Below are 24141 nucleotides of genomic sequence, written 5' to 3'. Positions count from 1 at the left end.
CCTGTTTATTTAGTAAAAGGATACGAAAGCAACGATGAGGATACGTCATTGTCTAGCCATCAGACTGGATGCAGCTTGCTGACCAAGTGGTGTCGCTTAACTTCACAAAAAAAAAAAAAGCAAGTTTACTTGTAATGCCGCGTACACACGAGCCGACTTTTCCGGCAGACTTGGTCTGGTGGACCGGACTCCGTCGGACCGGACTCCGTCGGACAATTCGATCGTATGTGGGCTCCAGCGGACTTTTTTTCCCAAAAGACTGACGGACCTAAAAAATAAAACATATTTCAAATGTTTCCGACGGACTCGAGTCTGGTCGAAAAATCTGCTCGTCTGTATGCTAGTCCGACGGACAAAAACCAACGCTAGGGCAGCTATTGGCTACTGGCTATCAACTTCCTTATTTTAGTCCGGTGTACGTCATCACGTACGAATCCGTCGGACTTTGGTTGATCGTGTGTAGGCAAGTCCGTTCATTCGAAAGTCCATCGGAAAGACCGTCGGACCAGTCCGGTCGAAAAATCCGCCCGTGTGTACACAGGATAAGGATGTCTAGCAGGGATGACTGTATCACAAGACTGGCTCAACAGAACTGCAAATATTTTGGCAAATAAAAAAGTTCACACATATCAATTTCAGATGTGCATCTAGCTGTTTATGCAGACTTCGAATTTTAAACATTATCATTTTGCACAATTTTGTTGAATCCAGGAATGTACAGCTAATCGGGATTTCTACCCAAGAGACAGCACTTATAATATCCATTACATCCCATTATCAGATATAATTATTGTCATGGATGTGATTCCTCAGTAAAATCTGCAACGTCTAATAAACGGCTACGACAGATGAAAAAAAAGAAAGTCTTGGGCACATTGAGAGCCCGTACAGTGCATTCTGTATTTCCAAAGAGCCTTCCTATAGAAAGTGTTGTCACACACTTGCTACACTCATTAATCACAGCCTGCCACTTTAAAACAAGTGCCATTAACACCAGACCACAGATTCTCCCTCCTTGCCCGCAAGTTATTGCCTGTTGGGTATTATATTAATTGCTAAATAATTAGAAAAAGTATGTTTGCCCTTATTACCGAGAACTCATTTAATTTTGTTCTTCCACCTGGGAGGAACAATTTCAGTTTTAATGATTCACAGATAAGGATTTAAGAAAAAAACAGATGGGGTATCCATACAGATCAAGCTGATAGGTCTAATGGCTTTCCATCTCACGCTCCCTCTGTCTCTTAACGACAGACTAAAGATGGAGAGTATCAGAGGGATGGAGAATGGAATTCTGTCACTTGTTTTCTGCATTCTGGAACGATTTTCCCATTCTGATTTACACCGTGATGAACAGAAGCACTGCTAATTATTTTATGAGAACTTGAATCTTCCTGTTGTCTGTAGACTAATTTCTTCTACTGGGCTTTTTCTTTAATTTTCAAATGGTAGAGCTAGCTGTACCCCATGATTTTTGGGTGATATACAAAAAAGATTTATTACATTTACATTGTCAGAACGATCTCATAACAGAATTGCAGTCAATCTTTGAAAAGCACACTTTATACAAATATGAATGAACTGCAATATCTTTAGGTGAACCTGAACGCAAAAAGTGGGGATTTGCTATATCATAGGGAACATACCGGAAAAATGATAATATTGCCTAAGCAGTACCCTTAAAGTGGTTCTAAAGCCTAAAGGTTTTTTACCTTAATCACTTAAGCCCCGGACCATTTGCCTGGCCAAAAACCAGAGCACTTTTTGCGATTCGGCACGGCGTCGCTTTAACTGACATTTGCGCGGTCGTGCTTCGTGGCTCCCAAATAAAATTGACGCCCTTTTTTTCCCCACAAATAGAACTTTCTTTTGGTGGTATTTGATCACCTCTGCAGTTTTTATTTTTTGTACTATAAACAAAAAAAGAGCGACAATTTTGAAAAAAGCTCATTATTTTTTTACTTTTTGCTATAATAAATATCCCCAAAAAATATATAAAAAATTTTTTTTTTCCTTAGTTTAGGCCAATGCGTATTTTTCTACATATTTTTTGTAAAAAAAAAAATCGCAATAAGCGTTTATTGATTGGTTTGCGCAAAAGTTATAGCGGATCGTTTTATATAGGGGATAGTTTTATGGCATTTTTATTAAGAATTTTTTTTATTACTAGTAATGGCAGCGTTCAGCGATTTTTATCATGACTGCTACATTATGGTGGACAGGTCGGACACTTTTGGCGCTATTTTGGGACCATTCACATTTATACAGCGATCAGTGTGATTAAAAATGCATTGATTACTGTGTAAATTTGACTGGCAGTGAAGGGGTTAACCAGGAGGGGACACTGCAGGGGTTAAGTGTGTCCTAGGGAGTGATTCTAACTGCGGGGGGGGGATGGGCTACGTGTGACTCGACACTGATCACCGCTCCCGATCACAGGGAGCGGTGATCACTGTCAGTGTCACTAGGCAGAACGGGGAAATGCTTGTTTACATCAGCATTTCCCCGTTCTTCCTCTCCGTGAGACATTTGTGGGTATCCCCGCGGACAACAAGTCTGCGGGATCTGCGATCACACTCACAGAGCTAGCGTAAAATTTAAAGGGACGTACCTGTACGCCCATTTACCTGTCCGTGCCATTCTGCCGATGTAAATATTCGTGCGGCGGTCTACAAGCGGTTAAAGTAGAACTATAGGCCAAACTTTATTTTTTTTTATTTTTAGATAGAGCTAGGGAGGATTATAACCCCTGTCAGAATTTTTTTGCCCATCTGTGTTCCACTGTGGAGATTTACCTTTACTTCCTGTCCCATAGCCAAACAGGAAGTGAGAAGAAATCCCTGCAAATAAAAGATCACCCAAACTAGTGTCCCCATTGGAAGATTTCCCCTTTTATTACTTTTCTGGGGACAACCCAAAATGAGGGTATTTTCTTTTACTTTCACTTTCAATGATAATGGTAAACAGGACTAACAGAGATAGTGAATTAATCCTTAATGGGGGCACAGACAGCAATAAAAACTGACAGGTGTTCTAATCTCTCTCCACTCCAAATATAAAAAAAAGTTTTGCCTTTAGTTATGCTTTAATACATACTATGACCACTTCAGCCTTGGAAGGTTTTACTCACTTCCTGACCAGGCAATTTTTTGCGATACGGCACTGCGTTGCTTTAACTGACAATTGCGCAGTTGTGGGACATTTTACCCAAATAAAAGTGATGTCCTTTTTTTCCCACAAATAGAGCTTTCTTTTCGTGGTATTTGAGCACTTCTGTGGTTTTTATTTTTTGCGCTTTAAACAAAAAAAGACTGACAATTATAAAAAAAAATATATATATATATATATATATATATATATATATATATATATATATATATATATATTTTAGTTTTTGCTATAATACATATCCAAAGAAACAAGTAAAAAAAAACAGAAAATTCTTCATTAGGCCAATATGTATTCTGCTACATATTTTTGGTAAAAAAAAATCCCAATAAGTTTATATTGATTGGTTTGCGCAAAAGTTATAACGTCTACAAAATAGGAATGATTTAGGGACTTTTAATGTTTTTGATTGTTTTTACTTGTATTGGCAGCGATCTGCGATTTTTAGCGGGATTGCGGCGGACAAATCTGATCCTAAGTGACAATTTTTTGGGGACCAATGACACCAATACAGTGATTAGTGCTATAAAAATGCACTGATCCCTGTAAAATGACACTGGCAGGGAAGGGGTTAACACTAGGGGGGCGATCAAGGGGTTAGGTGTGTTCCCTCGGCGTGTTCTAACCATAGGGGGGATGGGCTTACTGAAACATGACAGAGATCACTGGGAGCAGTAGATCCCTGTCATGTCACTAGGCAGAACGGGGAAATGCCTTGTTTACATAAGCAGTTCCCCATTCTGCCTCTCCTTCCTACGATCGCGGGCCGCCGGCGGGCATCTAGTGCACGCGCCCGCTATCCTGCTTTTACGAACTGATGTACAGGTACGCCAGTTTGCGCAGAAGAGCCATTCTGCCAACGTATATCGGCAAGTGGTTAAAAATACAGTGTGCCTTGAATTCCTCCTGAAAAGTGGGACCACAATTACACCTTTGCCTTGATCCTTAAAGCTGTATATCTGTAAATCTGCAGTGTGAAATCATCTATGGCACTGCTGCCTCTGACTGCCTTACTCACAAGATTTGAAATGATGTCATTACTGTGTTGTTCAGTATTCTCTTTTCTTGAGAGTAAAATACAGTAAAAGGATGTCCCTGTTTGTTTCAGTCATTCTGAGGATGCAACCTCCTACCATTTTGAAGTTGAATGAAGAAAAAAGCATCCAAGAGGTTGGATGTTAGTTCATACAAAGTATTGAGAGGACAAAAACATTCAGAGAGCTTACTGGCTCAGGTTAGGTTATTCACAACAGACAGGGCTACCCTCCTGTGGGTACCAAGCAGGGTACCAGAAAAAAACAGAACCAATGGAAGGAGCACTAGACCAAATGATAACAAAGTGCAAAACAATTTATTGGTTTACACTAAATAAAATCCAATGCATTTCAAGGGGGCCTCGGGGCTTAAAATATGAAACTTGAATGGACTTAAAATAGGGCTTTACTAATCTTTGTAGAGAAGCCAATTGCTGGATTAGGAGAGTTACTAGTAAGCAACATCTGTATGACTAATCAAGATCTATCAAGTGGGAGCATGATCAATCCAGCCATATTTTGAATCATTTCAAGATTTTTTTTCATTTTAACTGAAGCCCTGATGAAGGTGAGTTTTTTTCTGGCCCCTGAAAGGCATTAGATGTTTTTTTAGTGTAAACCAATAAATCAATCTGGACTCTTTTAGTCGTTTGGTCTGGCTCTCCTTCTATTGGTGCATGTTATTTTTTTTTTCTGGCAACATTTGAAGTTGACAAAGAGGGATTCCCACGAATAGGGTATTATGCGGCAAATGTGTGTAATCTATAGCAGTGTGATCAAGTAGTAATAATATTCAAATGTGTGTGCATCATTGCTATTCTGTACGCTGTTCTCCTTGATGGAAAGGAAGCAGTACCTGAGTGCAAGAATCTACTGCTTCTGCCTTTTCACCTCTCTTTCTGCTTCTTAAATATCCCCTCCACCAGTCATCAGAGGGGCAGCCCTGACATAAGGAAGCAAAGCCCTGCTCCTCTCCCGAGATCTCCACACAGAGACACAGTGCAGAACAAGGCATCGTATATCAATCATTGGGAAAGACCAGATGCAAGGTGCCTACAGGCAATACTATCACTAGTCCTTTGTCCTCTTCTTGGTTTCTTTGGCTCAGCTTTCACAGTACAGGTCTTCTTCAAGGACCTAATTTTTGTATTTTTAAAATTGCATTAATTTCTGGTTTACATGCAGGTCAATTGAAAGCAATGGCATATGCATTTTATGAAAACTTTGAAAAAAAAAACAGTGGGGGTCCTTGTAATTTTAATCTGAATTAAACCTGTCTTTACATCAGTTACCAGTAGTATACTGTAGCGTCATTCAGACTGGGGGACAGAAGGTCAATACTCTAAGAAAATCAAGGCACTTTGCTTTATGCTGTGTTGTCAATGTCAGTCTGACCAGTGAACATGCTTACAGGCAAGGTGGGCTCAGGAATACTCTCATCCATATCCTTCTTTATTGTCCTATTAGTTGAAGGTGGGGGGGGGGGGTGAAAGCATTTCAGAATTTTTTACTGTAGTCACTCATCAGTTGAATGATTACCATTATTGTAAATATATATATGGGTATTGAACTGTGCAGACAGAGAATATTATTAGTAAGGTAGGACATTTAAATATGTATGACATATAATTGTAATCTTGAGATTCTAATTTTTGCCTTGAAGTTCTCCTTTACAGCCACCCCACTCATCCCATCTTTGTGTACTTCACATGATGAATTTGAATTTAAAACCATTTGTGATGGACCCTGTACTCAAGAGGAGTATGTCTGCCATATAAGCTTCCCTTGCCTGGTACCAGCACGATCCAAGATCCCATAGCTCACCCAGTCACTTGTCGGAACACAGTGTAGGGTTGTTTGGAAACACCAACTGTTTATTGAAACACAGACACAAAGAGATATACACTCTAGAACAATCCCCCTTCACAGGGCGGGGTAAACTGTACATCCAGTAACATGAGACACAGGTACATTCGAACTTTCAACAAATAATTAAATCAGTAACTGGCCACGTAGACAGTGATATAATTAACACAATTAACAATGGAACTGCACTCTAGGAGGCATACAATGGGAGAACACACTTACAATAAACACGTTATGACAGGTGACCCCAGTGGTTTGAGCTGATTATATTAACATCTACAGTCATTGTTGGTTGTAGGCATAGAGGCCCCAAATATTAATATGGAACCTTCAGTTATCTGTACGAGGGCCACCATATTTCCTCTGACCATTAACCTGTACAGGATTAAAATGACCTCTTTCCATTCAATCCATTCAATCCAGAAGGGAAACTTTATTGTCCTTATTCAGAGAATTAATTCAAAATGCTCTTAGCGTCCATTAAGTAGTCGTTCCCCAGACGACGCCATTTGTGGTGAAACGTACGTCGGGAGGTTGACGCTTTGACGTCATCGCCATTTTCAGTGTGGACAGGTGCTCGCTATGCCGGCCGGCTGTTTGCTGTATTTGTACATACTCATGTGAGTTTTCTACCTTTATCTATTAAATTGTTTTTATCAGTATTACACTATGGCCAGTTCCTTTTTATTTACATGCTTGTGAGATGTCATTTTGGAGTCTCTGCTATATCCCCCGGTTCCTGCCGCAAGCAGTCCAGAACACCAATGGATCTCTCATACTGCTATTGAACATAAGCTGTGGTTGGCTTGCCTTGCGGTAAGCGCATTATTTGCCTGGTGGTGGATCACGTAGTGTGGTGTGGTTAACCAATACTGAACACAAGCTGTTGTTGGCTTGCCTTGTGGTAAGCGCAATATTTGCACGGAGTGTGGGGTCTCATCTTCACTACGGAGTTTGCTAGTATTCACTCTAAGTTCCCTTTTTTTTTCCTGCTGTATCTTTATGCACTAGTGTAAGTTTTCTACCTTTTCTAAACTTTAATTAGTTTGGCAGTATTACACTATGGCCAGTTTCCTTTTATTTACATGTCCATGAGATGGAAGTTTGGTGTCCTCATTACATCCTTTCAGCTACGATGTATACAGTCTAAGAGCACCATCTGGATTCCCCACACCAAGACGTGATACAGGCTGGTGTTCGCTTGCCTTGCGGTAAGCGCAATTATTGGGTATTTGCGGATACTGTATGAGTTGTCACTCATATTTTTTACACCATTGACTCTGGTTGGATTCACCCAAGGGGTCTTTCTTGGACTGATTTCAGATCATTACTTCACATTTTTATTTTCTGTTACTATATATGGACACTTATTTTTATTCCCAAATATTACATATGGACCATCATGTTTGATTCATACATACATGTGTTGACCCATGTACTTTTCATAATTTAATTTTTAAAATTTTTCAACATTTTTGTATTTATATATGTACTTCCTCACGGAAGTCTTTGAGATTGCTTCACGTGTTTCACTTATATTTAGCCCGGTTATTTCTTTTTTATTCATTAAGTAGTTGTCCATCATTTTTTCAGTCACCCTGTGCCTCTAATAGACACAGGATGACTTACACATGAAAGTGGACTGGGGAGCTGAACAAGGAGCTTCCCAACCTCTCTAAAGTAAGCTGGGTTTCACAGGCCCCCCGCCCAAAGTGACTCCCGTTGCTTCAAAATTGTTCTGCCCAGGGCTTGTTTCTACTGCACATGTGTGCTGCAACCCTTGCTTGATCTGATAGCTTCTCCATTCACTTAAATATGGCTCCATGAGGAAAGAGTATGGGGCCTTTCTTGAGAATTAAGAAAAAAAAAACCCATACCCACCTGAGAGTGAATGCTAACCTGTTTCTGCAGCAATTAAAGACAAACTGTGCCATCTGAATATGTGGGCTGTCATGCTGATTCAATAGCTTTACTTTCCTGGTTGCTGACCTGGAAGAAGTACACAGAACTCTGGAGTTTGAGTTCTAACTTCAGCTATTTTAAGCCCAGGACACACTATAAGAAAATCGGACAAATGATCGGATTTCCTCAATGTTTTACAGCAGGCTGAAACCGAGGATGGTACTAATTATACGACAGACTTTTTTTTGATTGACTTATTGTTGTTGTTTCTGATCATGTGCAATCTTTCGTATATAATTTTTCTCGTACAAAAATCATAGGAAAACCATACACATTCAATGAAAATCATTAGTTCTGTCCATGTACAAGATGCATTTTGGAGTTTGTCTCTTCCTAAAATTTTCATTTGGAAAGTCTGATTCTGATGTACACACTATACGAAAATTTAGCAATCGTTTCTCGCACAGAATTTTTCTTCAGATTTTTTCATAGTGTGAAAATTCAATAATAATAATAATAAAAAAAAAAAAAAAAAAAAAAAAATATATATATATATATATATATATATATATATATATATATATATATATATATATATATATACACAGTATTCATACCCCTTGAAATGTTCCATATTTTGTTACAACCAAAATTTATTTTATTGGGATTTTATCTGATAGACCAACACAAAGTGGCACATAATTGTGAAGTGGAAGGAAAATAATAAATGGTTTTCATTTTTTTTTTTTTACAAATAAATATCTAAAAAGTGTGGCATGCATTTGTATCCAGCCCCCTTTCCTCTGATTCCCTAACTAAAATCTAGTGGAACCAATTGCCTAAATTGTAAATAGAGATCACCTGTGTGTTATTTAATCTCAGTATAAATACAGCTGTTCTGTGAAGCCCCCAGAGGTTTGTTAGAGAACCTTCGTGAACAAACAGCATCATGAAGACCAAGCAACACAGCAGACAGGTCAGGGATAAAGTTGTGGAGAAGTTTAAAGCAGGGTTAGGTTATAAAAAAAATATCACAAGCTTTGAACATCTTACGGAGCACTGTTCAATCCACCAGCCGAAAATGAAAAGAGTATGGCACAACTGCAAACCTAACAAGATATGGCCGTCTACCTAAAATGACAGGCCGGGCAATGAGAGCATTAATCAGAGAAGCAGCCTAGAGGCCCATGGTAAATCTGGAGGAGCTGCAGAGATCCACAGCTCAGGTGGGAGAATCTGTCCACAGGACACGGCAGCTGCTCCTTTATCAAGCTAACCCCTGTATATTTTATAAAACAGCTCCTTGTAGTTCCACGGGTTAGCTTGATAAAGGAGCGCAGCTGCCGTGTCACCCACAGTGTCACCCACACTGCGCATGCTCAGGAAACGTGTCGCATGCCATTGACATCCTCCTTCCTTGTCCTCCATACCACCAGCTTCACAGGCCTCGTTCTGAGCTCCTCTCCACCGTGGCCAGCCAATACAACAGCAATACAGTGATCCCCATCCAGGATTGGACCGTCTACTGAGGACACCTTCCCCACTGTGCTGGGACGAACTACATGCCTGTTATTACCTCTCAAATGTGAGTTGCTTACCTTTGTGCCATTAAACTTGTTCTACTTCTGCACCTAGAGGTTCCTCTCCCTTTGTCTAATCTTAGAAGAAAACCTGTTAGAGTCTGCAAAAGACCTGAGACTGGGGCGGAAGTTCACCTTCCAGCAGGACAATGACTCTAAATATACAGCCAGAGCTACAATGGAATGGTTTAGATCAAAGCATATTCATGTGTTAGAATGGCCCAGTCAAAGTCCAGACCTTAATCCAATTGAGACTCTGTGGCAAGACTTGAAAATCGCTGTTCAGAGACGCTCTCCATCCAATCTGACAGAGCTTGAGCTATTTTGCAAAAAAGAATGGGCAAAAAATTCACTCTCTAGATGTGCAAAGCTGATAGAGACATCCCCAAATAGACTTGCAGCTGCAATTGCAGCGAAAGGTGGTTCTACAAAGTATTGACTCAGGAGGGCTGAATACAAATGCACGCCACACTTTTCAGATATTTATTTGTAAAAAAAATGTAAAACCATTTATCATTTTCCTTCCACTTCACAATTATGGGCAACTCTGTGTTGGTCTATCACATAAAATCCCAATACAATACATTTTTTGTTTTTGGTTGTAGCATGACAAAATGTGGAAAATGTTAAGGGGTATGAATACTTTTTCAAGGCACTGTATATATAAATGTAGCACCCTGGAGTTTGCACCTTACAAATTTACTTGCCAGGAATAGTTATCCTTAGAAGGGGAAGGCAAGGTCAGATTATAGATATATGGGGCATCTCAGCCAATGGGCAGGGGTTTTCTTTGATCCCTTGGCTTACTGGGAGAGCCTATATAGGTGATCGATGTTCTGTGCCACCCGGATGGCCATCTGGGTGGACATGTGTTGTATTGCCTGGGCTGCTAGGCCAGAGATTGGGCCTATCCTGGGCACATCTGGCTGCTAGGCTATCTGAGGGCCTATCCAGAAGCAAGAGAGCAGTGCAGGGTTGGGACTGCGGCTTGCAGTTCAACCAGAAGTGATGTTTCTGCCGGCCGGAGAACCTGTCATGGTCACCACTAAGGGACCAGCCACCTTAATACCAGGGACCACAGTGAGTAACTGAAGCAAGTACCGGAGCAGCATTCTCATCAACCGGGGACGGTGAAGAATCATGAAACTTCAGTGGGTATCAAGTCAGGGACCCAGCCAGCAGTGACTTGCAGAGCAGCCTTGTGTGTCAAGCCAGGGACCGAGCAGGCCAGTGGGGTGAAGCTTGAGAGGTATCTTGAGTGCCAAGCTAGGGACCTAGCAGCAGGGCTGGTGCAAGGATTTTTGACACCCTAGGCGAAACCTCATTTTGCCGCCCCCCGGCTGACTCCGCCCCCTTTTCCCTGCCCATGTAAATCCCACCTTTTTAATAAAACGCCCATCAAATACAGCCTCACCAGCACCCATCAAATGCAGCCTCACCAGCCCCCATCAAATGCAGCCTCACCAGCGCCCATCAAATGCAGTCTCACCAGCGCCCATCAAATGCAGCCTCACCAGTGCCCATCAAATGCAGCCCCACCCAGCGCCCATCAAATGCAGCCTCACCAGCGCCCATCAAATGTAGCCTCACCAGCGCCATCAAATGCAGCCCCACCCAGCGCCCATCAAATGTAGCCTCACCAGCACCCATCAAATGTAGTCTCACCAGCGTCCATCAAATGCAGCCTCACCAGCGCCCATCAAATGTAACCTCACCAGCACCCATCAAATGTAACCTCACCAGCACCCATCAAATGTAACCTCACCAGCACCCATCAAATGTAGCCTCACCAGCGCCCATCAAATGTAGCCTCACCAGCGCCCATCAAATGTATCCTCACCAGCACCCATCAAATGCAGCCTACCAGCGCCCATTAATACAGCCTTCCAGTGCCCATCAATGAATGTTTGCTTGCTGGAGTCGGGACACAGACACAGTCCTCCACCACTGCTGCACCTCTGACACTATGTGTGAATGGAGCTGCGGCTGCCTGCTGATGCTGAGTCTTAGTTGCTTGCTGCAGAGAGAAGAGAGTAGGAAAACCAGTGGCCGGGCGCCCCCTAGGCAGCAAGGCGCCCTAGGTGGCCGCCTAGTTTGCCTAGTGGTAGCACCGGCCCTGCCTAGCAGAGAGGCGGGGGTGACACTTGGGGAAGATACCACCGTGAAGATTGGAAGAGCTCAAGGGATTCAGGGACAGTTGAATCAGTGGGTCTAGTGAGAGACTGGGAGCTCAGTGGGCTGAAGAATTAAAGGGAGCGATTGTGGCGGAAGTGAAAGGAACCTCTAAGCTTTGTGTTACGAACTGTTAAAGACTGTTGCCATAGTATGTAGGTGTGGCTTCTTGCTGGATGCCTTTCCCTGCATAGCTGCCCTCCTATTGAAGTCTCGGAGTCTGCTAATTAATCTTGCAACTACCTAAGGGTGTCCTGGCCCTAACCCTCTCTCCCCTTAAAAAGTGTGTTAAGAGAAATAAACTCTCTTTTGCATTCAAGAAGTGTCTGGCGCCCAATAACTTAATCACCTTGCACCCAACATGCCTCACAACCCGCCATATACAGAAGGATGTCAGCTGTCTCTGGGTCTGGAGGTTCTCATTAGACTGAAGAAGGCCTGGGACCTTGCTACATATATATATATATTACAGCAATATATAGCACTAACTCTCAGTGGAGCTGCTGGTTTAAGCGGGCTTGTTACCTTCACTCTCGACACCCCTGCTTCACCGGCACCGGGTCTAGGATTCTGTTGAGTTAACCTCTGGACGATAAAAGTACCAACACTTGAGTACGTTTTCAATGCTTTCTTGAACCAAGTAACGAAGGAAGTAGCAGGAAAGAGGCAGGAGGGAAGCTACAGGGAAGCTCAGATACCTTTCTTTAGGATTCTTGAGAACGTCTTTTAAAGTTGAATATTGTAATCAGGTGCAATCCCCTTGTGGGACACAATCTTTGCCCGCCTGGAAAGGCCACGAACAAAAGTCTCTGCCACAGACTTGCTTGAAATAAATCTGTACAATCCTCTGCCACAGGATATATTAAATTTTGCGGTGAATGTCAGACACAGTACTTAGACCTCTAAGCCAACCCGGCAGTACTATGCTGTAGAACTACTTTAGGATACGTCCTCCAACCGAGTCACCAGGCCCCTCTCCAGACCAGCACTCTGCATGATCCTTCAATGACGGGTCCTCCCCTGGGATCTCCTCGGTTGTCCAGCTTCTTCACTCTGGATAGACAGCTCAGGACCATTCCTCGGCTGCTGTGGTAGGCCCCAGACATGCTTCTGGGCCCACCCACGCGCCGCAGCGGCGCGGGCCTCCGGAACGGAGGACCACGAGGTAGCTCTCTAACGCATACCTGTCGGCCAGGAGGGCCAGAAGGTGGCTGTAAAAACGAACCCCAAAACATGGCGTCTGTCCCATAAATACCCTCTCCCAGAATGCAACTCGAAGGACCACCTCCACCGAATTGTCTCCGGGACAGAGGCGCACCCATACGCTTCGACACGTTGCCTTTCCAACACTAGCCAGTGGTAACAACGACACGTACCGGCTTAGCGTGGAATCACACGCAACGTCAGCCAAGCTGGAACAGAGGCAAATCTAACTTCCTTAACGAGCAATTTACTAAATTTACCTATCAGTTGGTAGATAAATCTACCAGCGCTACATATATATACTTTTTGCCAAGTTATTTGCAAATCTTTTCAGTCTTTTGACTTAGGCAGCATGAGCAGGTCAGTGGCCTTACATTTATTTACATCAATTAAAGAAACTAGCTTGGTCACCGACCCCTGCGTTCTGACTGGACATTGAGGGAATGTCATCAGACCGATCGTTTCATCATTCTGCTCAGTGTTAGATTTAAAGTACAACTAGAGGCTCCTGTATGACAGTTTAATTAAGTAATGCACTCAGTTAATACTGTATGTGACACACAGGCTTCATAAAGTAAAGAAAAAAAGAATTCCTTTACTTTCCTTACTGAGACAAATCCTCCTCCATTTATCTCTCACGCTCCCCCTCCCAGACACTGCAGCTTACAGAAGTCAGTGCCTTCAATCCAGAAAGCAGTTGACAGGACTAGGTGTGGCCATAGACTCAATGACAATCTACAGGCTCATGAATGAGCAATAACAATGTGGATAGACATGCCCCTTGCAATGATTTTTTGCATCCCACTGTTGTGCAAGCAGGCACAGCCTATATGAGATTGACAACTCTGCTCCAAATTCGGGAGCAGTGCAGAATCGTTGCCACACATAAAGTAGATGTATTTAATTGGCAAGATCAACAGGTATTTGAGGGATTTTACACAGGGACTATGAAAACTCTAAGTGCAGCTGCAAATTTAACTCCTTAGCGCCGACCGTACGCACATATGTGCCCTCGGCTTGAAGGGGTTATATCGGGGTGATGCCTGCAGCTGCAGGCATAAACCCAGTACCGTTTTTTAGAGCTGGTGGTTGGCTTTTTAGTAATAACAACCGATGTGGCTAAAAGCCGCTCGGCTGTTATCCTAAAGCAGTGGGAGGGGACGTCCCCCCTCTTGCCGCTCCTCCTGGGCATCCAGTCCCACTGATAGACCCGATGCACGATCCGGCACTTCCACCAGCTAGGATGAGACTGAAACAAAGCCGGAAACGGCCTCCTATGTAAAAACACGACATCACTTTCAGTTTACTTGGCTGCCAATGGCGCCGGTTTAAAAAAAATTACAGTATTTAGAATCACCGTTTTTTGGCAATCTGAATACTTTTAAGTACAAAGGAGGGATTTGAGGTCTTTTAGACCCCCGATCTCTTCCATAAAGAGTACCTGTCACCACCTATTACTGTTTACATTTCTTGTAACAGCAATAAAAGTGATCAGAATTTTTTTTTTTTAAAAGGAACAATGTAAAAAAAAAAAAAAAATTAAAGTGCCCCCGTCCCCGTGTGCTCGTGCAGCAAAGAAAACACATGCGTAAGTCACGCCCGCATATATAAACGGTATTCAAATCCCACACATGGGGTATCACCGAGATCGTGAGTGAGAGCAATAATTATAGCAGAAGACCTCTTCTGTAATGGCAGGAATACACCATAAGAAAATTGTGTGAAAAAAGTTTCCGATCGGCCGATTTTCTACTCGTTGATGACCAGCAAGTAATACTCGATATCGATATTGTGAACGAAAAAGACTGATTGAAAAACTGGGAAAAATTGTGTTGTATAGTTTGCGAACGAACTATATTCTATTCATTGGTGTGAAGGTCGTCCATAAAACATCTCTTGAACATTATCACGCATGAGCGGAACTAGTAGACTACCCCACTTGTACATGAGACGTCAACACTACGTATGAATTCGATTGCAAGATTTGTTTTTGATTGGTTAATGTTGGCGATGATTTTGACCAGCGAACGCTGTTTTGTTGGTTGTTGGTAGAGCGATCGGTCGATTTTCTAACGTGTATTCCTGCTGTAACTCTAACCTGGTAACCGTTAAAGATTTTTAAAGCGTCGCCTATGGAGATTTTGAGGTACCATAGTTTGTCTCCATTCCACAAGTGTGCACAATTTCAAAGCATGAAATGTTAGGTATCTCATTACTCGGCGTAACATCTTCTTTCACATTATACAAAAAAAGTGGGCTAACTTTAGTTTTTTTTTAATTCATAAAAATGTATTTTTTCTTAAAAAATTGCGTTTGAAAGACCGCTGCGCAAGTACCGTGTGACATAAAATATTGCAACGATCGCCATTTTATTCTCTAGTAGACCCTAGACAATAAAATGGCGATTGTTGCAATATTTTATGTTTTTATGCTAAAAAAAATATATAATGTTTGGGGGTTCTGAGTAATTTTCTAGCAAAAAATACGGATTTTAACTTGTAAGTGACAAATGTCAGAAATAGATTTAGGCACGAAAGGGATAATTATACTTTTATAGTAAAAAAAACTATAAAGTATATAAAAAACATACTTTTTTAATAAGAGACCATTGCAAGAAAAAATGATGAAGGCTCACTCACATATTTCTTCTTGCAGTATTAAATTCATAACTGATTTAAATCAATTTGGTCAATTAAGTTTAATTTATTTTCCTTTATACCTGTGTAGTCTTGCTTCCTAAGATTATCAGCAACAATCTGTCCCTCCTGTGTTCCCCGAGTAACACCTCCACCATTGGAAAATTGGGTGTAGCCTAATGATCACATATTCTACTGTTGCAAAGTCTGCACCCAGAAGGCCAACAATACCTAGTTACACCTCTGTGTTGGTGTTTATCTTTATTATAAAGCAATGTCCATTGGCCTTTAAGCCAATTCTATTCATTACATTAGTGTGGGTTCATAGCAGGAGCAAAACAGCTGTCTGCTAAAGCAGATAATAAAATCCAGCCTGCAAGGGGAATCCGCATACAAAGCTTCCCTCAAATGTCTAATCAGAGCTCGGTCTACAGGGAAAACTCAGTCACATCTGATATACATGTTATCATCTCAGCTCTCCATAATTAAAATTATTGTTGCCATGGCGATTCCAGGAGTTTCAAACACGCACAAATAAATGCTACTCTGTTTATTAGTAATATCAATCTCTCCATCTGATGCAAAAATAAATAGGATGGCAAAGTCTAATCCTTGTAAAATAGCAGACCAGCCAAGTACACCTCATCATGTACTGTTTTTATTTGCAAACCAGAAATGTCTGCATATAGTTCTTTTTTAAGACAGGCGGTCAGCCATGGTAGTTTTTGTTGTAGAGCTACTACCACACAGAGTGATGTCCTACTCTAAGCACTCTTCACACTAATCCCTCCTGTAACCCTAACACTTAACCTTTCCCGTAATCCCCCCACTAACACTTTCTGTAACCCTAAAACTTATCCCTTCTGTAACCCCCAACTAACCTTCTGCAACCCTAACACTAACCCTTCCTATAACCTCTTCTTTAACCCTAACACTAACCCTTCCTGTAATCCCCATTAACCCCTTCGTTAACCCTAACACTAACCCTTCCTGTAATCCCCCACCAACTCCTTCTGTAACCCTAACACTAACCCTTCCTGTAATCCCCACTAACCCCTTCTGTAACCCTAATTCTAACCATTCCTGTAACTCCCCTATTAACCCTCCCTGTAACGCCCCCCTCCAATAACCCTAACTTTAACACTGATTCTTCCACTAGCCCTCCCTGCAACTCTTCCACTAACACTAACATTAACCCTTCCTGTAACCCTCCCCCACCCTTCCTGTAATCTTAACACTAACCTTCCCACTAACCCTTCTTTAACTCTAACACTAATTCTTCCTGTAACCCCCCACAAACCCCTTCTGTAAACCTAACACTAACCCTTCCTGTAATCCCCCACCAACTCCTTCTGTAACCCTAATTCTAACCATTCCTGTAACTCCCCCATTAACCCTCCCTGTAACGCCCCCTCCAATAACCCTAACTTTAACACTAATTCTTCCACTAGCCCTCCCTGTAACTCTTCCACTAACACTAACATTAACCCTTCCTGTAACCCTCCCCCACCCTTTCTGTAATCTTAACACTAACCTTTCCACTAACCCTTCCTATAACACTCCCACCAAGCCTTCCTTTAACCCTAACAACAACCCTTCCACTAAACTCTCCTGTAACCCTTCCACTAACTGGCCCTTTAACCCTAACTTTAAAGAGGTTGTAAACCCTCATGTTTTTTCACCTTAATGCACTCTATTCATTAGGGTGAAAAACTTTCTGTCATGCAGCAGCCCCCCAGGGAGGGGGCAGAGATGAGGCCTACATATTTATGGCGTCTCCTACAATCCTTTGGTGAGGATGGCCCAGAAGGTGGCGGGGTAGCCCATAAATATTCTGGAGCCTGGCCATGTGAGAGCAGAGTCCAGGGTCCAGTGGCCTGGTGGGGATCCCTATGCTGGGGAGCTCTCCCCCTGGGAGGATGGAAGGAGCCAGAAATAGAGAGAGAGCAGAAGAGAAAGCCCCACTTCCTTTCAGCCTCAGCTAGGCTTAGCTGAAGCCAACCTGGGAGCCATTGGGACATGTCCAGCAGGAGACCCGTTCAGCAGTCACATGTGCCACAGGATACACCTAAGGGACTGCGTGAGTAGCTTCAACCCCTACACACCAGAGCATATAGAGGAGAAGCAGCTAGGTGCAATACCTAGCCTTTAACAAGGGACAGCTTACAGCCAATAAAGCTAGTACAGCTACCCTACAGCTCTTTCTTGGGAAATCGAAAGAGCAGCCAGGTGTGTTGGCATTTTCTACAGAGATAGAGTACCTGGGACGAGAGCCTTGTGTTTTTTGGTAGCCAGTTTCAAGTCCTCAAGTTACATTCAAATTACAGTTTTGGACATCCCATACCTTACCATCCCTAGCAAAGTTTATCCCCCAATAAGCCAAAAAACAAAACAAAGCACCCTGGACTGTTTTTTCAAAACTGAGTGAATGGCGGAAAATTCCTGTGGCTTGGCTATGCAGGTAATGGAGATCCAAAAATCTAGCAGGCCCTTACGGGGGTAGCGCTATACATAGATGAATAGATTCACTGTGTGAATGGTACAGGTTACTTACATAGATAAAGAATGTCAGTGTGTGAATGGTGTAAGTTCCTTGCATAGAAAAAAGGGTAGCTCTGTGAATGGTGTTGGTTACTTATACAGATGAAGAGGTCGGTAAGTGGATGGTGTTGACTCCTTGCATAGATGAAAAGGTCGGCTTTTTGAATGGTGCTGGTTCCTTATATAGATGAAGTGGCCAGTTTGTGGATGGTGCTGATTCCTTACACAGATGAAGTGGTCAGCTGTGTGAATAGTTCTGGTTCCCTACATAGGTGGTAAGAGTATTGGTATGAAGGTTACTGGTTCTTTAAATAGATGAAGTGGTCAGCTCTGTAAATGGTGCTGGTTCTTTATGAAGATGAAGAGGTCATTGTGGTAAGGGTATGGGTGAGAAGGGTACTGGTTCTTTACATAGGCAAATCTGTCAGCTCTAGGAATGGTCCTGATTCTTTACATAGATGAAGAGGTCAGTGTGTGAATGGTTCTGATTCTTTACATAGAAGAATGGATTAGCTCTGTGGATGGGAGAAGGGGAGGTGGGCCTAGTGGGTTTTCGTTTAAAAATGAACTTGTTCTTAAAAGTTTTTGGAAGTAGCAGGGTGAACTCTTTAGTGACCACATTACAATTTTCACTGAATGGGCAAAGAATAGATTTGCTTTAAATTTGTCAGCACATCTCATTTTTTATGTGATCCAGCGAGAGTCAACATTTCCAGCTAAAATGTAAAGGATTGCAGAATTGTGTTATGTAGTTTTGAAGGCCTCAAAGGCCTTTTAGAATAACCATTACAATCTAAAGATGTGTGATATAATTTATTGTGAAGAGCCATCAGCCAAGTATTGGTTGACCAGATTGTTTTTAGATTCCTTAAAGTCCAAAATTGTATGGACCTTATATTTTGAAATATGTATTCACTTAGCATAACTGATGTTAAATGTTGTGGTTTGCCTGAAGTTCTCTTTTAGCAAATCTAATGGTATTAATAGATTTCCTGAGCATTTGGGGGCATTGTAAATGCTACGTCACAAGTAAAAATCTCTCATTGACAGCAAAGGGGATTTATGCCTTATGCAGACAGATTGTCGTTTAAGGAGCATATAGAAAATGCCTCTTAATGTGATTAATGCATCTGTTCCAGCACTGATCCGACTCAAGGGTTTGTAAAAACCATGGCAGTTCTTTAGATTTAGCAAGAAGCTAAAGCATGCCAGGCCCTAAAAACGGTGCTGTAAATCAATTAACAAGGCAAAGTAATAAGAGGCAACTACTACAACTTGATAGAAAACCCTTATAAGAAAACAGCTGAGCAAAAATGTTTTTGGTGACAAAGAGTGCTAAACCTGCACAGACCAAAGACACTGGTACTTACAGTGAACAGTGGGCACATCTAGAAGGCTGCAGGCATTCTTGTAGCATTCACCAGGAGCTTTGAATATCAGGGTGCTCAGATGTGCCACTAGCAACCAGGTCCCTTGGCCCCATCACTGTTCTGGCTCTTCCCATTAACCAGTAAGCCCAAGAGGAGATGGATGAGAATTGGTGATCACAAGAGCTGATTCTTCGCTGCCTATAAGTATACACTGACATTCAGGACTCCCAATGGATTTTAAATGTACTATAATTTTTAAGATTTGTTGGCTTCCTATACTTCTGAATTTATGCTGATAAGAATATCCTGCAGTGAATTGCTTTCAAGGTGGGGGCCTGGTACAATTTTGTGGGCACTTCCTCAACCTTAATGCTCTGCTGTGAACTCACGATGATGCACAGCATTAAACAAATGTACTGAATGGTAGACTTCTAGATTTCCTCTGACCTCAGCCAATAGAAAAAAATCCCAGCCAATCACAAAAGAAGAGATGATATTATGGTATCCATTCAGACAGAACACAGACCACAGACTATAGATCAGACTTCTAAAGGTAAAGTCAATTTTTACACTGAGTTCTACAGCTGCTATCTTAGAATTACTAGAGAGTTTTGACATGGGGAAAGGAGCAATGAAGAGAACAGCCAGTACAGGTATTGCATGATTGGATAGCAAGAGGAATAGCTTATTGGATTTATTAGGTAAATTAGAGGTTATTTTGGATCATGGAATAAAAGCCCCAACAATTTTTGAAGTTATAGACCATTGCTGGTGAAACCTAGTAACATAACTGTACTTTTATTTGTAATGGTGTTTATTAGGCATATCTAAGAAGCTGATTTAAAGAGGAATGTGGAAAATAACCAATAAGGACAAATATTTTATGCCATCTGATAAAGCAGTTCCTTTTGGTTGTACTTTCATACTGAACAAGTCCAAGTTTTACTACTATTATCTGAATAGACGAATTGGCCTGTCCAGGAAATGTTAGTGGCTACAGGGCAAAGGAAGTAACATTTGTACAATTTCACTTACCAAACCAGAAGAGCGAATAGAGATGAGGCACGACAAGAAAATGGAAAGACCAAAACTTGCAAGGAAGATCTTAGAGCAGTTTCAATTCAAGGCAGATGATCTAAAATTAATAAAAAGAAAAATAATTAAAGCTATATACTTTAGTCAAAGTCTACATGTCTTGCGAATATATAATATCACTTTCTTTAGGAAAAAAGTCATTGGTCAGTTAAAAAATAGACTTCCCAGGGTATTTCACACGACATATCTACTCTAACAGATTTTGAATTGATTGTGTTGTTTGGAAATATTGGGGTTGATATACTAAAACTGGAGAGTGCAAAATCTGGTGCAGCTGTGGATGGTAACCAATCAGCTTCTAACTTCAGCTTGTTCAGTTAAGCCTAGGTTCACATTGGATCGATTTGTCATGTGATTTGAGAGCTCAAATCGCATGACAAGTTGCAGCCTATTGGAGGCAATGGCACTGTTCCAATCGGTGTGACACAGATTTTGCAGCGCTGCACCGATTTGCAAAAGTAGTTCCTGCACTACTTTTGCCAATTTCAGGTGCGACTTCAATAGACCTCTATGCATGAAGCCACACAGATGTCTATCAAGTAGCACCTGAAATTGCGCTGACCTTGCTACTTTGAAATTGCGCTACTTCAAGTGAAGTAGTGCGATTTCAAAGTAGAATCAATGTGAACCAGGGCTAAAGCGGAGTTACACCCAAAAGTGGAACTTCCGCTCATTTGTCTCCCCCCTCATTTGGCACCTTTCGGGGGGGAGCGGATACCCTATCCCCACTTCCGGGAGTCCGGGCTGCAGAGAATTACGTCAGAGGCTTGGCTCCCTCCTCCTTCCCCCGCCGCTGGGCCAGCAGCAGTACCTCGCACGCGCAGTAGGGACCTGGCGTGAAGCCATAATGCTTCACTACCGGGTTCCCTTACCGCCAATGGCGGCGGCAGCTGCGGTGCCGACATTGCTGGACTCCAGGACAGGTAAGTGTCATATTATTAAAAGTCAGCAGCTGCAGTATGTGTAGCTGCTGGCTTTTAATTTTTGCAGGGGTGTGCGGACCTCCGCTTTAAGCTTTGACAAAAAAACCTGGAAGCTGATTGGTTTCTATGCACCAGATTTTGCACGTTTCAGTTTTAGTAAATCAACCCCATTGTGTCTTACATAACCACCCAGAAATTTTTTTTTTTTTTTCAGTGACAACTTCTTTTGAGTTGTTATCACAGTGCTTATCTGTAATTTGTAAAGCTTTCACATTTTTACAAGCTTGCTCTTCCATATTTTTAATATTGTGTTAAATGTTGACATTTAGAGTTTAGCCAACTAGAGTGAGTTCCCAGTGGCTCAGTGCAATTACTCTTTCTCTCTTTCTCTCTTTCAACAACTGTTGAGAGAAGAGGTCAGCCGCTTGGGTGGAGCTTTGCTTTTAATGACCAACTCGTGGACTTGTATTATGGGAAAGCATAGTTATACACTACCACCGTGTAGCATTGCAAAGCAGGATGGTGGTGAACTGTGTCCTACAGAGCAGGAGTATCTTCTCATTAAATTTGGGATCCTCAGTTGAAACACCTCAAATGCAGGTCAGTGGAGTAGTGTATAGGACAGTTCAGGGGCTGTGTTTGACACGCTTTGTGTTTCACTTCATCGACACAGCATGCATTATTGAGGTGTGTTTGAACTGCAGGCAAAACAAGTCAAACTGCTTTTTCCTGTTAAACTCTACATGTTACATTAAAATACATTATTATTATTGTAATACAGGATTTATATAGTGCCAACTGTTTACGCAGCGCTTTACAACATGAGGTCAGACAGTACAGTTACAATACAATTCAATACAGGAGGAATCGGAGGGCCCTGCTCCTTAGAGCTTACAGTCTATGCAGCTTGGTTGAAGTGGAAATGGCTAGGTTTAACAAGAAGCCCATCAACATTAGCCCTTTATCTAATCCTATAGACATATAGGTAGAGTGCTGGGCTCAAAATTAGGAAGGATAGTGCTTTAAATTTACAATTTAGACGCAGCTCTCTGTCAGCTGGAGCATCTTTGGGGGTTTCCAAGGTAGTCCTAAAGAATGTGAAAAGGGTGAGAGTGACACATATCTAGTATGAAACCATTATGACACTAGGTCAGCAGTGAAAGCCAACTTGTTATCTGGGTTGAGAATTTAAATAATGTAAAAATGTAGATCTAAAAGAAACAATGTATAATATTTAAAACATAATATAGATTTTATATATATGATTTGTGTCACTCTCATCCTTTTCATATTACCTAAAGTAGTTGTAATGGCTGAAGGTTTTTTACTTTCACGCTTTCTTTGCATGAAGGTAAAAAACCTTCAGTATGCAGCTCCTCCCAGCCCTCCTTAATAGCCCCATCGTGATCCAGCATTGTGCACAAGAGTAGCTGCTGTTCCAGCTCTCTGCATCCTCATTGGCCCTTGGTTCCCGCTGCTGTCAATCAAAGCCAGTGAGGAGGGAGAGGGGGGCGGGGCTGAGCCCCGCTCTGTGTGTCTTATTGATACACAAGCTGGGGTTGGAAGAGAGCATGCACGGCTATTTCTGGGAGGCCATCTTATGATGGCCTTCCATGATCGCGCCCGCCACGCACCCGCTGCAGGGTGCGGGCAGCATGCTCTGTGATCACAGTGTCCGGAGGACACTGCTGATCACAGATTGAGCCAATCAGCAGCTCTTTACCACGTGATCAGCTGTGTACAATCACAGCTGATCATGGATGTAAGTTGAAGCCTGTTATCGGCACTCCTTTCTTCATGCTGATTATCAGTGTCCTGATTATCAGTGCAGCTAATCAGTGCCTCCTCATCAGTGTCGCCTATCAGTTCCCATCAGTGCCACCTATCAGTGCCACCTATCAATACTATTAGTACCCATCAGTGTCGCTTATCAGTGCCACCCATCAGTGCCCACAAGTGCCACCTCATTAGTGCTGCCTCATCAGTGCCCATCAGTGCAGCCAATCTGTGCCCATCAGTGCTGCCAATCAGTGCCTCCTCATCAGTGTCGCTTATCAGTTCCCACCAGTGCCACCTATCAGTGCCACCTATCAATACTATTAGTACCCATCAGTGCTGCTTATCAGTGCCACCTATCAGTGCAGCCTCATCAGTGCCCACAAGTGCCGCCTCATCAGTGCCGCCTCATCAGTGCCCATCAGTGCAGCCTATCTGTGCCTATCAGTGCAGCTTTCCAAAATTTTATAACAAACTATGAAAAAGTTGTTTTTATTCGCTTATTTAGTAAAAAAAAAACCCAGTGGTGAATAAATACCAACAAAAGAAAGATATATTTGTGTCAAAACATTATAAAAATTTTGTTTGGGTACAGTGTAGCACGACCACACAATTGTCATTCAAAGTGCGACAGCACTGAAAGCTGAAAATTGGCCTGGGCAGGAAGGGGGAAAAAGTGCCCGGTAGGCAAGTGGTTAAACCATGGTAACCAATTTATCTCCTTGATTCTTCCACAGCAGCTTAGAAACCAAAAGTGAGGATCTAATTGGTAGTTATGGGCAACACAGGCAGCTCTACTTACGGACATTTAATAAAATGATTCCAAGCATTTATGTTTAATGGCTCACTATGAAAGAACTTGGATGTTCATTACA

At 42.2% G+C, this 24141-nt stretch overlaps 1 protein-coding gene across 1 annotated transcript in view; it reads right to left on the bottom strand.

The window, feature by feature from the left end:
- The window catches only part of ESRRG (estrogen related receptor gamma), a 1188946-nt gene that overhangs the window by 838756 nt on the left and 326049 nt on the right, over positions 1-24141 (bottom strand). Inside the window, exon 3 of the mRNA XM_073628379.1 lies at positions 20508-20607. The gene's annotated coding sequence lies outside the window, so the exon portion shown is untranslated. The remainder of the gene's footprint in view (positions 1-20507; positions 20608-24141) is intronic.

This window comes from Aquarana catesbeiana, linkage group LG04 (assembly GCF_042186555.1).
Source record: "Aquarana catesbeiana isolate 2022-GZ linkage group LG04, ASM4218655v1, whole genome shotgun sequence".
Classification (NCBI taxonomy): Eukaryota; Metazoa; Chordata; class Amphibia; order Anura; family Ranidae; genus Aquarana; species Aquarana catesbeiana.
The sequence above is the reverse complement of the archived record's forward strand: the minus strand, read 5'-3'. Positions and strand labels throughout refer to the sequence as shown.